Raw genomic sequence first — 17,483 nt, 5'->3', positions numbered from 1 at the left:
CTGCTTCAGACCCCCAGGTGCCTCCTGAAACAGGGACCAGGGAGAACTTGCCCATCAGCTATGCCAGGGTGTTTGGCACTTAATTATGCTTTGTCTCCTATTTTCCTCTATTTGTTTTGTGGCTTTACAGCCAACTTAATTAACCCTCTCCTGACCAAGTCGTGAGATAACCAGTAGTTGCAGATATAGACCAGTTCCACTGCTGAAAGGCAAAAAAGTCCCAACCTCTCTCTGGGCCTGTTTCCCATGTGAAAATGAAAGAAGACGTTTTGGGTCAGAGGGCCCTGGATTCAGATCCTGGTTTGACCACTTCCTCAGACTGTAGGCAGGTGCCTAATGCTCCCTGCCTCAGTTCCCCCATATGTGAAATGGGTCAATGCTGTGAGACTCACTAGGCCACTTTTAAGGGTCCAGTTTGGACAGCAAGTTTGATAGTGGATGCTACTCCCATCTAAATTCCCCCTTGTTTCTCACCTTGTGGGAACTTCTAGAATCACTGGCTTCTTCATTTCACTGGGTGCGCCTTGAGGGTTCTTGACAAAGATTCCTGGAGTTAAATTTAGCCTTGAAGTGCATGGACTCTGTGCAGGAAGTCCGCCCAGGTTAAGTGCCCCCAGAATCAGGGACCCAGCTGCCTTGGACCAACTCTGCATTGTCACTGCCTTGGGCACTCACTGCCTGGCACAGAGGGATTTTGTGCCTTAAGAACTCTTATTTGCTTTTCATCCTTTCCTATTTTTAATACCAGGCATTTGTTTTCTCGCTGAGATCTGCGGGTCCCACCCCAGACCTTTCTGCTCCCTGCACTCTCTGGACCCCGCCTGGAGAATGGGCATTTCGTCTGCCACGCAGACGCCCCCACCCCTCCAAACTCCCCTGAGCCAGGAAGGATGTTGTAAATAAGGTGGCAGCTGCAACATCAGGCCTGCCCAGGTGAATCCTGCAGCTCCATGGAACTCCCCGAGGCAACAAAAGAACTGAGCTGGGAACATGGAGAAAAGAATTGTAACTGACGTCTACATGACATCTTCACCTGATTGACTTAGGCAAGGAATCTGAGGAAAGATGTATGTGCTCCAATCAAGTGTCAAAAAGGTTTCCACAAAGGAGAAACTCCATGTGGCCCAAGGACCTGCATGACCCACATCAAGAGGGTGGGCTGGCGAGGGGACTGTAGGTTTGGCCACAGAAGAGGAGGCTTGCCTGGTCTCACCAGGCCCTGTGGGTGATTCAAAGGAAGGAGTGAATGACACAGAAGACTGCACATTTGGGTGCACCAGTAGATGTTACAAAGAGACTGTTTCCTCACCCATAAAATGGGGATAGGGTCCAGATTCAACGAGATGGTGTAAGTCAACACTTAGCCCACCGTCTGGCTCATAATTAGTTCTCAGCCCAGGGAGGAGGTGAGATGTATTATACTTGCTTCTGAATTTCAAACAACAAATGGGCCCTGATGCACAAAGCTCATCCATCTACCATTTTACCTGAGTTGTTGGCCAAATGGGCTTCCCAGGTGGCTCAGTGGTAAAGAATCCACCTGCCAACGCAAGAGACACGGGTTCGATTCCTGGGTTGGGAAGATCCCCTGGAGGAGGAAATGGCAACCTACTCCAGGATTCTCACCCCCAAAATCCCATGGGTACAGGAGTCTGGTGGGCTACAGACCACAGGGTCGCAAACAGTCGGACATGACTGAGCGACTGAGCACACACACACAGATGCCAGCCAAACAAAGCCCAATAGCTCCCCTTCTGTCACAGCCTTGCCCCTCCCAGTTCCCTCCCCTCCGTGCTGGACAGTAGCTGGTCCTCCATCCTGCCAGAGGCTTCCACATCTCCCTGCCTTTGAGCCTGTGAATTTCTGAAATAGAAGAATGTCTCCTACCCCCTCCCCTTTCTACCACAGGTCAGAGTTTTTGTCATTCAGGGCCCTTCTCTTGGAACTCTTCCAGGAACGCCTCCATCAAAATCCATCATCATCCTCTCCTTGACACTCCCAGGACATTTTGCTCCTCTATCAGCAAGTAATACAGATTAGTAATTAATATCAGCACTGCAATCAGAGCTGCCATCATCACCGGGAGAAATTCTCAACTGATCCTCTGAACAACCTCATGCAGTAGGCTATGTTCTCCTTACTTTACAGACAAGGAAACTGAGTCACGGAGAGGTAAAGCCACTCACACAAGGTTCTCCCTACTTTACAGACAAGGAAACTGAGTCACGGAGGGGTAAAGCCGCTCACACAAGGCAACCTAGCTAGGAGGAGACAGACGCAGGCTTGAATTTGGGTCTGTGCAGCTTAAAGACCTCACCCTTCTCTAGATGAGCACAATGGAGGGGGCAGCATAGCTGCGTGCATGCATGCACACACATGTACAGACACACACACACACACACACAGCTTCTTTCTGGCTTTCCTGAATAGCCGTCTCCTAAATTCCAAAACATCTTCCCTTCGCTGAGTCACCTTCCTGGGAGGAGGAGGAGAGAAATCAATATTCTGTTGCCTATCAAGTCAGCTATCAAATCAACTGGCACTGGCCCCCAAGGCCACAGTCAAATCATTCCCAAACCCCTGAACCCCATTTCATTACAGTTATAAGAACATATTCTTTTTAATCACCCCCAAATATTTCTGAGGAAGTGGAAGTAAGTAAGACTGCCAGAGAGAAGACCAGACAATGCACCTTTACACAGAAGGGCACAGGGCAGCATGCAGGAGCAACAAGCCCTGAGCCCAGTGGGGACCACATGATCCTTGTGGGGGCAGCGACTGCCACGATGGCTACCTAGAGGAGAGTAGGTCACAAGACATGGCAGCAAAAGCCCAGCCAGGAGAGACGCAAAGACGGAGTCCTGCTCACCTTCTGTGTGAGACATGTGGCCCCTCACCCCTCCCTTCTAAAGAGGGACCAACATTCTCTGAGGGCCAGGGGGGCTGCAAGCTCATGTGGTCTCAAAAAGAACAGCTAACGTGGAGAGCAAGGGTTGAAGTGGGAGTCAAGGTGAGTGGGGTGGGTGATCCTGAGGGTGTGACCCTGAGGGTGTCTCTGAAGCTCACTGGGCTGCTATTTCCTTCTCTAGTAAATAGGAATGGAGTTCATAATCCCCTTCTCTAGCTGCTGACTCTGAACACAGCATGGTGGTAACAATAATGGTGAACAATCAATAAGCGCTTGCTGTCCCAGGACGTTTCCTTAAACCCACTGTGTGAATGATCTCATGTTATAGACAAGGAAGGAGTAGCACAGAGAGGCGAGGAAACTTGGCCTGCGTCACACAGCTGGAAGGGCACGGAGCTGGGATTTGAACCTGGGAAAGCCCAGCTTCTGAACTGAGATCCTTCCCCCTTTCCTACCTCCTCGCTGGCCTGACAGCTCCAAGTCTTTGAACCCCAGTTATAAATGAATAGTTCGGCAAGATTAATCCTGAGGTTCCCTCTGGACCCCATTGACCCATGGCTTCCCATGAGCCATCCTAGCATTTGGCTTCTAAATTAAATCCTTAATGTCCCAAACCCACTAACAAGCACTTAGTTATTAGGTACCTCTTATGTTTTTTATATTATGTACAGAGCAGGAGAGAGAAAGGTAAGAAATGAAACTGGCCTGTCAGAGATTCTGGCCTACTTGATGTGAATAGGATGCAGCCAGGAGGCAGTTGAATTACACACAAAACAGGAAAAAAGATGATTTTCTCCAAGAGAGAAAAAAATTTGACAAAAAAACGATAAAGGAAAAAGGAAAATAAAGACTAGAGACAGAAGCTATGGAGCTCAAGCAGGACTTGAAGGGTAGGTAGGTTTGGGGTAGACAGAAGACAGGAGAGCACTCCAGGTGGTCAGAACAGCTTGGGCAAGTGCAAGGATCCAAGTTGGGCCAAGCAAAGTAAATCCTGTGACTTTTGCTAGAGCTATGAGAGAAAAGGGGCTTTCTTTCCCTGAGTGTTTCCATGCTGGTGAAAGAGAGCTGTCAGCGGAGAATGCTGGCTGAGAACAAAGCCTACCCACACAGAGGAAAACTGAGCTAGGAGATGAGCAGGATGAGATAACATCTGAGCTGCTGGATATAGCCATGCCTGAAGCCAGCAGACCTGGAATTTTCAGGTCATGTGAGCCAATAAAAATCCTTTTTGGTTTAAGCTGGCTCCAGGTGAGTTTCTCTCATACAAACACAAGAATCGTGCCCATTGCAAGAGACAGTGGCCCCAAATTCTACCTCGCTGTGACATGAGTCCCTGAGAAGTCTATTCAAAACTCACACATTAGTTCTTTTCTTTCGTTTGATTCCACAAAGCATCTCTCTGCATCCCAGCACTGAGCACAGAAATATTCACTGAATGAATGAAGTTCCCCCCACAGTCAATGCTTACCTGTCTGCTGAAGTCACATTCACTGCCTTGTATATTTCTGCTATTATCCTCTCTCTGGCCATCACAATCACAGTTAAGTGATTAACTTCAGGAAATGTTTCAGGTATCCACAGCTCTGCAAAGTATGCATCCCTGAAGGGGAGGTGCCTAGATCTGCGCCCACTGTCTAAGGCAAGTGGCCAGATTGTGCCTGAACCCTCTTGTGAAGTGGCACAGTTGTGTACGACTCTTAGTGACTCCATGGACTGGAGTAGCCTACCATGCTTCTCCATCCATGGGATTTTCCAGGCAAGAGTCCTGGAGTGGGTTGCCATTTCCTTCTCCAGAGGATCTTTCCGACCCAGGGATCGAACCTGGGTCTCTCACATTGTAGGCAGACGCTTTACCATCTGACCCACCAGGGAATCACCCTCTTAGCTGCAGTAAATTCCGGAGCATGATCCATCCACCCATCCAAAGAGTGTTTGTTGAGCAACTGCTACACAACAGATCTTTTGCTCAAAGCATCTGCCCTGGGGAGTTTCTCTTCCATGAAACAAAGAGGCTCTACCCACACAAGCAGATAAGACCCTGAGGATAAAGAGTGGTGCTCCCACTGGACAGGAAACTTGCAAACTTATCTGCTGCCAATAATAATAAAATGTTTTGTGGTGATGGTTTAGTCGATAAATTGTGTCCAACTCTTGTACCCCATGGACTGTATAGCCCGCCAGGCTCCTCCGTCCATGGATTCTCCAGGCAAAAATACTGGAGTGGGTTGTCATTTCCTTCTCCAAGGAATCTTCCCAACCCAGGAATTGAACCTGGGTCTCCTGCATTGCAGGCAGAGTCTTTACCAACTGAGCTACAAGGGAAGCCCTAAATCAGATAGATACAAACACTGTATGACATAATATATGGGAAAACATACAAAATGTTTTCCTCTTCCTAAAAATAATCCCTTCTTGCAGACACCAAGACACCAAATTTGAGCCTTGTCAATATCTCTGTTAAACTGGTAAGGAACGTTCTCTTGCAAAAAGATGAAATAATAATCATAGTAATAACAACCTTCTTAGAAAATCATTTACCATGCCAGATTCTAGGCTAAATGTTTTAACTATACTCTTCCTTTGAACCCTTGCTATAAACCTAAGAAGTGGGGAACTGAAGGCTCAGAGACGTTAAGTAACTGGCCTGAAGTCATGCAGCAACTGAAGGAACCAGAATTTCTACCCAGATCTGGAAGATTCCAAAACATCTCTGGGCCTCAGCTTTTTCCTTTGAAAAGCAGGAATAAGCAGGACTTCCTTCAAAGGTTTCTAGTACACTAGATGAGATAATGCCCACAGTGTTTTAGGACATGTCCTTGCTCATGTGACAGGCTTTGCCCAGCGAGGTGGAGTATTTCATCATTAGTGTGCCCCTGACATGGTTTAAGGTGGGTGGGCTCAGGGCACCATGTGCCAGGCCCCGGGGAAAATATTCCTCTGTACTCAGCTCTCCCTGCTGCTGTCTGCCGCCAATGCTCAAATGTCAGTCACCTTCTGACAAGTGCACAAAACAGTTTTGGGTGCCCACAGCCACCACAAGCCCAAGCCTGCTGGATCCACCCTGGCAGGGAGAACTGCCAGGTGGCTCTCTTGCCGGTTGGCTCTCGCCCCTGGCTGTTGCCCAGGGTGACTTAACCGAGTCTGTGCCCACCTTGCCAAATTGTTGGAGGAGCGACAGCACAGCATTTGACCCAGCCCACCCATGCAGAACACCCACCCCATAACCCATGCCATAATGCCCTGGGCACTCCCAGCCAGATGCCTGGCACACAGCAGCTGCCTGTTGGCACAGAGTGGGCAAAGCTGCAGAGAGAGTGGGTTACAAGTTATGTTTAAAAAAGCAAAAAAAGATGATGATATTGTGTGCTGACGGGATATTTTAATCTGGGTTCAGGCATTCTACAAATAACAATAATAGCTCACTCTCTATAGCACTTAATCCAACCTTTTATGTAAAGTAAGAAATTTAACCCTCAGAACATCCCGTGCAGTAGGTACTATTATTAGCCCAATTACAAGTAAGAAGACTGAGGCACAGACAGAATGACTTGCCCATGATCACAATGCAAAGCAGGACACACCGAACTCAGTTGTCAGCCCAGGCAAAACCGCTGTGCTCAAGAAAGGCCCCAAGGTAACAACTGAGAGACAGTCCTGAGGCTGCCACTGTCAAAACTCCTCAGATGATAAGGCTGAGGCTCAGAGAAGCTGAGCAACACACTCAAGGCCACACAGCATTCAAAGCCCGGCTCCTGAACGACATTTCGGACTGCTTCCTGATTATACTGAATTTTGCACAGCATTTGGTTTCTACTTTGTAAAATGCAGCTCTCTCATACCAGCCACTGTTCCCTGCAGAACATGATCCACAAAAGACAAATTCCAGTGACAACGTGGTGAGTTGGATCGAGACAGGGATTAAAAAGCCGTTCCTCTGGCTCCGTGGAAAAGCTCAGTGGCCACCAGGTTCCCTCAGGGGGTGGCTTTTCTGCCTTAGAGAAGTGATTATGGGAGGTCGAGCGCTCTGGGTGGCAGGGTTCAGGGCTGCTGAGGCATCTATGGGAACCCTGATCACCTCCAGGCCAGACCCCCCACCATCCAGCTGTGGGGAACAAAGCCTGGGGCGCCAGCCTCCCCCCAGGCCAGATCAACGACTGTCAACCAGGGCTTCTCATTGCCAGGGGCAGGCATGCCTTGAAAAAGCACATTCTGTTTCATAAAATAACTGTATATTTAGAAAGAAGCACCCAGAAACAAAGCACCGGTTGCTCATATGGCCCAAGCTGCAGGGGTAAAGCTCAACAAAACCTCAGAGGGAGCAGGTGGGTTCAAAAGAGCACTCTCTTCAGAGACCTCTGCAGGCTTCCCGAGTCTCTGACCGGAGTCAGGGCCACATGGGAATCCGGCAGTCTGTGGGCAGTGCTGGCCGGCTGTGTGCTCCAACCCAGGGAGCTTCGTGACAGGCTGAGCCACCCAAAGACAGCTCTGCCAGGGACTCCAAATGGGAGAGGATGGGAAAGCAGCACACACACTCTCACACGCAACACGTGTGCACTCGACACGTTACATTCTTTCACATGTGTGCACACACAGCAGGGCTCATACGCTCACATGCAATGGGGTGGTCACATCAACATGTTTTCACATGCAACATACACGCTCACACAACATGCTATCACACAACATACTCCCCCACAAGACATGCTCTCCTATTCATGTGCACGTGTTCAAAATGCATGCTCGCACACTCCCATTACACACATGCTCATACTCACACATGCACACACATGGCTGTCTGGACACCCACAGACCCACAGTCATGCACCTGTGTCCTCCCCAAGATGCTCAGATACATCCACGCACAGACAGAAAACGCAGGGAGGACCATAGAGAAATAAGCCCAGACCCCACCACACCCATGACCACCTCCCAAAGACATACAACTCAAGAACACACACATAGTTGAACCCTGTCTCACAGGTGGACAACCCCCGAAAAGCCACAATGCACACAGAAAAAGACACACGGAGGGCCACACCCGCCACACACACCTGGCTGGCTGCATATACAGGCTCAGGCGTACGAACAAAGTCACCGCCTCCTGCTCTCGCGTCCACAGGTCCTCCCACCCGATGGCAGGTCCGAGCGCTCACCCTGGGCAGGGGTATCTAGACCCCAGCAGCAGCGCTGTCGTTCCAGCCCAGCCCGGCAGCCTGAGCCCACTCCAAGGGCCTGTCAAGTAGCACCACCAGCAAATAAAGAGCGAATGTGCAAAAATAAAACCGAAAGGCTGCGATAAAGCAGTCCCCTTCCCACAGGACTCCGCGCTGACGCAGGTTCTGCTCTCTGCAATAAACATTTTCATTCTAATTTTAAAAGACATTAGCATTACCTCTTTGGCTCTCGATCCAGCCAGACGGTACCTCGCCTGCTGGGCCACTCTCTGGCCCCACTGGGCAGCAAGAAGACAGACACAGGCTCCCAGGCCTTATGCCCTAAGCCTACAGGTCACCCTGCATGACGGGTGCTGACCCAGGGGCCTGTTGGCCACCTGGCTTTTATTTCACATCATCCTTGCAGGAGCTCACTGAGGCTACACCCAATAAAGCAAAGAGACACACCACACCCTCAAACATCCTCTGGAATTCTGTTTCACTCCAGCCAGGATCCCTGTGGATCCAGTCGTGCCATCTAATATGAGCACCACACACGGGGAAGGCAGCTTTCAAATGGTGGGTCTGCCCCTTGACAAATTGGTGGTGGGGGGAGCTTGAAGTGAACCAGGCTCGATGTCTTCACCCCCCCCACCCCACAACTCACCCTGCCTGCAAACTCAAGTCTCACCTCACACCTCCCAGAGTGACCCAATCCCGATTTCCAGGCTTGGCAAGGACTTCAGGGAGAAGGGAAACCACAGACTAGTTTGTGAAAGACAGTGAGCCATTTTTATGAGCTCAGAGGCCAAGACCCCCAAATTCAGCATCCAGGCTCAGCTCTCACCCCATCCTGCTCACCCCTTAAGGCCCCAGGCACTCTGAACAGGTGTTTTCTGCAAAGCCACCTCTGAGCCTTTGATCAAGCTGTTCCCGCCTCCTAGAACACTTCCCTGTCTCTTTGCCAGAGCTGTACCTGCTGCTCCTTCAGGTCTCAACTTCCAAGTCACTCCCCACCATACTGCTGGGGGCCTAAGGATCCCATGTTGAATGGGGCCGCCCAGTTTCTGCCTTCATTGAGCTATAAAGTCGGTGGCTTCCTTCAAAGTTTCTTTGACCTCCCAGACTGTGTTGAGTACCTGTCCTCAGCTCCCACAGGCTCCTACATGACATGAAAGTCGCTCAGTCGTGTCTGACTCTTCATGACCCCATGGACTATACAGTCCATGGAATTCTCCAGGCAGAACACTGGAGTGAGTAGCCTTTCCCTTCTCCAGGGGATCTTCCCGACCCGGGAATCGAACCCAGGTCTCTGGCATTGCAGGTGGATTCTTTACCAGCTGAGCCACAAGGGAAGCTCCTAGGCTCCCCACTTAAAGGATGGCTCTTCTCAAGCTGGTTCCACCCACCTGAACCTGGATCTGTCACCCCCTGCTATGGGAACTAGGGGCTCCCCCAGGGCAGGGGGCAGTCTGCCGTGTCCCTCCAGGTCTCCCTGCACCGGGCACGGCATTAGCCTAAATAGGTGGCTCCTGAGTGCTTGTGCTGGCTGAGCCATGGTTCACGGTTTTCCTCTTCTACAACCAAAGAGAGAAACCAGGAAAGGCAGACCTAAGTAAGTCCTTGCTAGAGATAGGATATGACACGGGCTCTGTCTGGCTCCCAGCTCTTACCTACTCTGCCCTGGGGCTGGTAGTACAGCCCTCTCCAGCCATTCCCAAATGTTTCCACATTACTATATTAGCAATCAAAGCCCACCGGCCTCAAAAAACATGGAATGAAAAAGAAATGTCAGCAGATGGCTCACAGTAGCCTCAGAGCCTTCCCTCTGGGCCTTCTGAATTGCCTCACATCAGTGCTCTCCCGGGTGGTCCCAGTGCCACGGCCTGGCCCAGTCCCACCCTGACACAGGTCTGGACACTGCAGCTGCCCCTCCCTGTCTCCCTGGCTCTGCCCTTACCCTCTCACAATCCCTCCTCTCCATGGTGGCCTGAGGGCTCCTTGCAAAAGGTAACTGCTTTTGTCACTGCCACTCCAGGTTCACACCTCTCCGTGGCTTCCTGCAGCTCTCAGAATTAAACCCCTAAATCCTCTCCCAGCATCTCCAGGAGAAGTCCAAACTCTGCGTGGTAGCCCAGGAGGTCCTGCCTGATCTGACACACACCACCAGCTCCAGGCGGACCAACTGAATGAGTCGCCAGTCCCCAGTGTCTCCAGGTCTCACACTCTGCGCCAACGCCATGCTGTTCCCTGTGTCTGATTCTGTATCCCGGTTGATAACATGGCAACCCTAATTCCCTGCCTGGGAAGCTCATCCTTCCAGACTCGTGGCAAAGAGTTTCTCTGTGGCTCCTTCCCACCTCCCAACTCTGAGCCCCTGCTCAGCATGTACCCGGTGCCATAGAAACCTCCATCTTGCACCGTCATGGGTGGTCTTCTCTCCCTGGTGACCCTCTTGAGAGCAGGAGTCCCATCTTATTTATCTAGGGGCTCCCAGATGTGGCCTGGCGTAGACACATTAATATGTATTAGTGATTACTGCTGTGATGAATATATTCTTCAAGCTCCCTCTGTGGCCTGGTGCCTTGCTCTAAGCTCTTGTATTAGTTTGCTTCTAATAAATCAAGCCAAAAGGAAAGATCCAGATGCTTCAGCTTCCTCCCCAACTCCCTGTGCTCCAGTCGGAAGGTGGAAGGCTTGAGGATTAGCATGAGAGCAGTGGAGGGAAGGTCCTCCTCCCAAAAATGACACAGGCATTGGGGGAGATGACAGGGCTCACCATCTCTAGACAGGCTTCTGAGTATCCAAGTACACGCTCAGCCTGAAACAGTGTGGGTCTTCATTCCAAGGCCACCTTGTGGGTCTCAAGGGTCTGAGGCCCCCGCATGACCTTCCTTGAGCTCCTGTCAGTAGTCAGGACAGTGTTAGCATGAGGCAGGCTCTGTGTCCTTTTAAAGAGAGGTGGGACCCTTAGAAAGGGACAGAAAAATCTCCCAGCACAGGGTCCCTAAGAGTGCAAGACCCCACTTTGAGGATTTAACACTTTATCTTGAGGAAAGAGACTTACTCTCTGAGGCTAAGATCTTTGCTACCCTACAACTCCCCTGGACAATTCCAGCTCCAATCACACACCCACCCAGTGGTTGAGCTGGCTTCCAGCGCTTTCTGGAAGAAGAGAGGAGGGCCAGAGACACTACTGGGAAGTGGGGACTTAACACATCAGAGAACAGGGACAGATGATAGGAATGCTGTGTGGCCTCAGGCAAGTGACTTTATCTTTCTGAGTCTCAGTTTTCTCATCTTGAAAATGGGTATAAGTTATACAAGCTTCTGAGATTCTACGTAGGAAGAATCTAGCAAGGGGTCTGACCTCCCACTCTATTCCACCCATGAGGGTCATTATGATGATATCTGGGGCAAAGCCAACCGGCTTCTGAAGAGCAGGAAGATAGGACAGAGGGGAAGACAGAGGCCCAGAGTGAACAAAGAGCCTTGGCCTAGGCAGTTAGGGAATTTGAGACCATAGTCCCAATCCCCTCCAATGCCCACTAGACAGGCTCCACTTTAGACCCTCTGGGCTACAGGAGTGTAAACCTGACTCTGGTGACGATAATGTTCTGAGTGTCAGGCAGCTCCTGGTCCTCCACGCAGAGGTGCAGCTCAGTGGCTCGGATAATTCAGAGGCTGTCACTCATCCATGAGACCCTCTTATCAGGTGTGGCCAATCCCCTTGAACTGTCTCCTGCCCCTGACTCACTGCAAGCTCTATTTGGTTATGGGGAATGTGAAACTTCCTGGTCCCTGTGCCCTTGGGCTTCCTTGGTGGCTGAGAAAGTAAAGAATGTGCCTGCAATGCAGGAGACCTGGGTTAGATCCTTGGGTCAGGAAGACCTCCTGGAGAAGGGAATGGCTACTCATTTCAATAATTTTTTTATATTTATTGTTATGTATTCATTTATTGGGCTATACCAGGTCTCATCTGTGGCATGTGAACTCTTAGTTGCGGCATGTGGGATCTGGTACCCCAACCAGGGATTGAACCAGGGCCCCCTGCATTGGGAGCACGGAGTCTTAGCCACTGGACCACCAGGGAAGTCCCCACTCCAATATTCTTGCCTGGAGAATTCCATGGACAGAGGAGCCTGGCGGGCTATAGCCCGTGGGACTGCAAACAGCTGGACACAACTGAGCAACTTTCACACCTGTGCCCTTGCTGGAGGAAAGGGTGGGGTGGGGGCTCAGGGCCTGCGCCCTGGGGGCAGCTCACAGCTCCAGCACATAACAGATTTGCCAGAGCTGCCGTGGTTGTTGGGGGCTCCCTCCAGTTTTCAGTGCCGACCACTTTAAACAAGCATTTCCTGACTGCACAGGTCTAAAATAGTGTGTCCCCTATCATGGCTTCAAGATCTTGAAAGGGGGCAACAGTGTTCAAAGCAGACAAAACAGATCAAGAGACCGTGAGTTTCCTTGAGCCTTGGAGAGCAAAATAATAATAAAAGTAGTACTATCAATAAAACATTAATTACAATAATAGCAGCTCTAACTTACTGAACATTAGCTTTATGTGGGACCGTAAGCTGGGTCCTCCACCAGCATTCTCTCATTTACGCCTCAGTATGGACCCACTCCAGTGTTCTTGCCTGGAGAATCCCAGGGACAGCAGAGCCTGGTGGGCTGCTGTCTATGGGGTCACACAGAGTCGGACATGACTGAAGCGACGCAGCAGCAGCAGGGCCCTTCAAGAAGGGAGCACTGTTACACTTATTTTACGAACGAGGAAACATTTAAAATGATGAATGAACTTCCTCCGTTATCCTATTTTACAGACCAGGAAACAAAGATCCAGAGAAGGCAAGCCACGTGCCTGAAGACATACCAGCAGATAACAGACCAGAATTTAATCCCATGGTTACCTGACCTTCATGGTCTTAACCACAGCTGTTCCCTTCCCAGAAAAATCCATGCCAGTCATTCAACAAACAGCTGCTGAGCCTTTAAGAAACTCCAGGGAGCATATGGGGCTGGGGAGACTATGGTGAACATGAGAGTCTCAGGGCCTTTGCAGCTGACCAGCTCAAGTGGGGACAACAGACACCGAAAGCTCCCTCACTCGCAACGGTGGTGAGGGTTGGGTAGGGAGCTATAAAGGAGACCTTACTGCCAAATTCAGACTGAAGTTGAAGAAAGTGGAGAAAACCACTAGACCATTCAGGTATGACCTAAATCAAATCCCTTATGACTATACAGTGGAAGTGAGAAATAGATTTAAGGGACTAGATCTGATAGACAGAGTGCCTGATGAACTATAGACAGAGGTTTGTGGCACTGTACAGGGGACAGGAATCAAGACCATCCCCAAGAAAAAGAAATGCAAAAAAGCAAAATGGCTCTCTGAGGAGGCCTTACAAATAGCTGTGAAAAGAAGGGAAGCGAAAAGCAAAGGAGAAAAAGAAAGATATACCCATTTGAATGCAGAATTCCAGAGAACAGCAAGCAGGGACAAGAAAGCTTTCCTCAGTGATCAATGCAAAGAAATACAGGAAAACAATAGAATGGGAAAGACTAGAGATCTCTTCAAGAAAATCAGAAATACCAAGGGAACATTTCATGCAAAGATGGGCTCAATAAAGGACAGAAATGGTAGGGACCTAACAGAAGCAAAAGATATTAAGAAGACATGGTAAGAATACACAGAAGAACTGTACAGAAAAGATCTTCATGACCCAGATAATCACGATGGTGTGACCACTCACCTAGAGCCTGACATCCTGGAATGTGAAGTCAAGTGGGCCTTAGAAAGCATCACTACGAACAAAGCTAGTGGAGGTGATGGAATTCCAGTTGAGCTATTTCAAATCCTGAAAGATAACGCTGTGAAAGTGGTGCACTCAATATGCCAGCAAATTTGGAAAACTCAGCTGTGGCCGCAGAACTGCAAAAGGTCAGTTTTCATTCCAATCCCAAAGAAAGGCAATGCCAAAGAATGCTCAAACTACTGCACAATTGCACTCATATCACACGCTAGTAAAGTGATGCTTAAAATTCTCCAAGCCAGGCTTCAGCAATACGTGAACCGCGACCTCCAGATGTTCAAGCTGGTTTTAGAAAAGGCAGAGGAACCAGAGATCAAATTGCCAACATCCGCTGGATCATCAAAAAAGCAAGCGAGTTCCAGAAAAACATCTATTTCTGCTTTATTGACTATGCCAAAGCCTTTGACTGTGTGGATCACAATAAACTGTGGAAAATTCTGAAAGAGATGGGACTACCAGACCACCTGACCTGCCTCTTGAGAAACCTATATGCAGGTCAGGAAGCAACAGTTAGAACTGGACATGGAATAACAGACTGGTTCCAAATAGGAAAAGGACTACGTCAAGGCTGTATATTGTCACCCTGCTTATTTAACTTATATGCAGAGTACATCATGAGAAACAATGGGCTGGAAGAAGCACAAGCTGGAATTAAGATTGCGGGGAGAAATATCAATAACCTCAGATATGCAGATGACACCACCCTTATGACAGAAAGTGAAGAAGAACTAAAGAGCCTCTTGATGAAAGTGAAAGAGGAGAGTGAAAAAGTTAGCTTAAAGCTCAACATTCAGAAAACTAAGATCATGGCATCCGGTCCCATCACTTCATGGCAAATAGATGGGGAAACAGCGGAAACAGTGTCAGACTTTATTTTGGGGGGCTCCAAAATCACTGTAGATGGTGATTGCAGCCATGAAATTAAAAGACGCTTACTCCTTGGAAGGAAAGTTATGACCAACTTAGACAGCATATTATAAAGCGGAAACATTACTTTGCCAACAAAGGTCCATCTAGTCAAAGCTATGGTTTTTCCAGTGGTCATGTATGGATGTGACAGTTGGACTATAAAGAAAGCTGAGCGCCGAAGAATTGATGCTTTTGAACTGTGGTGTTGGAGAAGACTCTTGAGAGTCCCTTGGACTACAAGGAGATCCAACCAGTCCATCCTAAAGGAGATCAGTCCTGGGTGTTCATTGGAGGGACTGATGTTGAAGCTGAAACTCCAATACTTTGGCCACCTGATGTGAAGAGCTGACTCATTGGAAAAGACCCTGATGCTGGGAAAGACTGAGGGCAGGAGGAGAAGGAGACAACAGAGGATGAGACGGTTAGACAGCATCACCGACTCAATGGACATGGGCTTGGGTGGACTGCGGGAGTTGGTGATGGACAGGGAGGCCTGGCGTGCTGTGGTTCATGGGGTTGCAAAGAGTCGGACAGTTGAACGACTGTGATCATTGAACGATCTATTAGTTGAACGACTGAACTGAACTGATAACACAGAGAGTCTCCCTTTTCCTAGAGATCAAGAGAGACCTCATGGCTAAACAAGATGCTTTCCAGGCTGCACAGAACTTCTGGTTCTAAAGGGCAAGACAGACACTCACTGGGCAATCACATAAATCCTTTTTATCATTTAAAATGATGGGTGCCACCAAAGGGTTAGGCACTGTTACCAGAGCCCAGTGGTAAGACACATATCCCTGTTCTCTGTCCTCACCAACCTTCCAAGCTGGAAGGAGCAGCAGAAGTTACTTACCTGATGAAAAAACCAGGTTTATGGCACGATCCTGACCTTCCCCTGCCAATTCAGACCCCCTTATACTTCTCTCGACCTTCCAGCCACAAGGAGGTGGCTGGGGCTGCTTGCATGGGACCCACCGCAGCCTCTGCTTCCCCTCCTTCGTGTGTCTCTCAGAATTATCGATTCTGCCACTGGCATGGCCAGGATAATTTTGCTCAGCTTCACATACCTGGTTCTCATGAATTCCTTGGCCAGAAGGTTATAAAGTTTCTCCTAAAACACGGGGGAAAGATTAAGCCTGCTTATGGTTAATACACACTGCACCATGTCCATCAAGCTGCCTGTCTGCTATTGAAAGTTCGCTATTAGATACTTATTTAAACAGCCTTCCAAGGCTTCCGAGGAAAGTGCAGCTATGCATTTTTTCCCCCTCCTGGCTGGCGAGAACGACTATAGATAAACATCAATTCGCTCCTGCAGATCACAGTCACAGTAAATAAATTTTTCAGGAAGCCTGAGATCCGCACAAAGGCTCTGCCAGGCTCCCATTTCACACAACATCAATGTTTGGCCTCCAAGAAATAAAAGCTCTAAGGTGCCCGTCACTAGGGCAAAATTATCAATTGTCAAGTCACTTTTAAGAGAGAATAAGGAGCATTTTTTAGGAGATATTTCCTCCTGTAGGGAAAAAAAAAAAAAAAAAGTGGATGGACAGTCATTATACCCACAAACTAACCACTGGGACTTTTCCCCTGAAAGCCCATGATCCATCCCCCAAACTTCTGGCCGCTGCCCCGCTGCCCCTGGCCAGGCAGAAGTAGCCACAGCTCAGAGCAGCCCCTTCTGGCTGAGTTCAGTGACTTTGGTGACTCAGGCTTTGGGTTATTTTTACTTTTGTCAAAGTGGGTTTTGTTTTTTTTTAACTACTTTTAGAAGTGGCAGACAAGGCTTGTCTATTATAAAATATTTGTTGCAAACACACACACACACACATTCACTTGCTCACCACCCCACACACAGCTCCAGTCTATGTAAAAATCTCAAGTCGCTGTGGTGTGAGGGACAGGAGATGGAAGCTGAGACACCCTCGAAACCAGGGTTTATGTAATGCTCTGGGCTTCGTACTCAGCACTGTTCTGCTGGAGTCAGGAGCTCAGAGAAGATGCCATTTCACAGATGGGGAAACCGCAGCATGGAGGAGCCTAAGGAAGGGAGATGGAACCAGAGAAGTAGGACTTGGACATACCTGCATCTGAATCCTAGCTCTGCCACCTACAGCCATGTGCCCCTGGGCAAGCAACTTCAACCTCCTGAGTCTCAGTTTCCTTCTCTGTAAAATGGGGACTGCAGCAGTCTCTGATTCACAGGATCACTGTGAAGATTAGCTTCTAAATACATACTCATTAGTTTTACTATAATGGGCTCAGACCCTTCTAAATCCAATCGCTGGCAGGAACCCAGGCTGGATATGAGAGGAGGGAGCACTGTTCTGGGAGCAGCAGCACATTAGCCCTTCTTCTCAGCTTGTCACTTCATGCCAGGAATGTCCTCTCAGCCCCAGCTTCTCTGTCCAAACAACGAGACCCTGGACTCACAAGCCTTGAGCACTAAAATCCTTATGTGATATCTTCACAAGCAGTGAAGGTGCTGATATTATCCCCAACTTACAGAGAGAAAAACTGAGGCTCAGGGAATAGCAAGTTGTCAAGGACCAAGGAAACAACCACCCCAGACCTTAGTTCAGCCCTTTTCAGAAACCTCTGCCTCTCTTCTCAACCACAGTAAAGACTTCAAGTCTCAGTTTTTTTCCGGTAGCATTTAGGAGTAACACTTGGAGTCCTTTTTCCTGCCCATGGTTGGGG

At 49.1% G+C, this 17,483-nt stretch overlaps 1 protein-coding gene across 3 annotated transcripts in view; it reads right to left on the bottom strand.

The window, feature by feature from the left end:
• Positions 1-17,483, bottom strand: part of CUX2 (cut like homeobox 2) — a 277,883-nt gene that overhangs the window by 202,588 nt on the left and 57,812 nt on the right. The window contains exon 1 of one of the 3 annotated variants that reach the window (XM_059876040.1): positions 7,960-8,278. The exons of the other annotated variants lie outside the window; for them this stretch is intronic. The gene's annotated coding sequence lies outside the window, so the exon portion shown is untranslated. Of the gene's footprint in view, positions 1-7,959; positions 8,279-17,483 lie in introns of those variants that run through there. 3 annotated transcript variants of the gene reach the window in all.

Source organism: Bos taurus, chromosome 17 (genome assembly GCF_002263795.3).
Source record: "Bos taurus isolate L1 Dominette 01449 registration number 42190680 breed Hereford chromosome 17, ARS-UCD2.0, whole genome shotgun sequence".
Lineage (NCBI taxonomy): Eukaryota > Metazoa > Chordata > Mammalia > Artiodactyla > Bovidae > Bos > Bos taurus.
The sequence above is the reverse complement of the archived record's forward strand: the minus strand, read 5'-3'. Positions and strand labels throughout refer to the sequence as shown.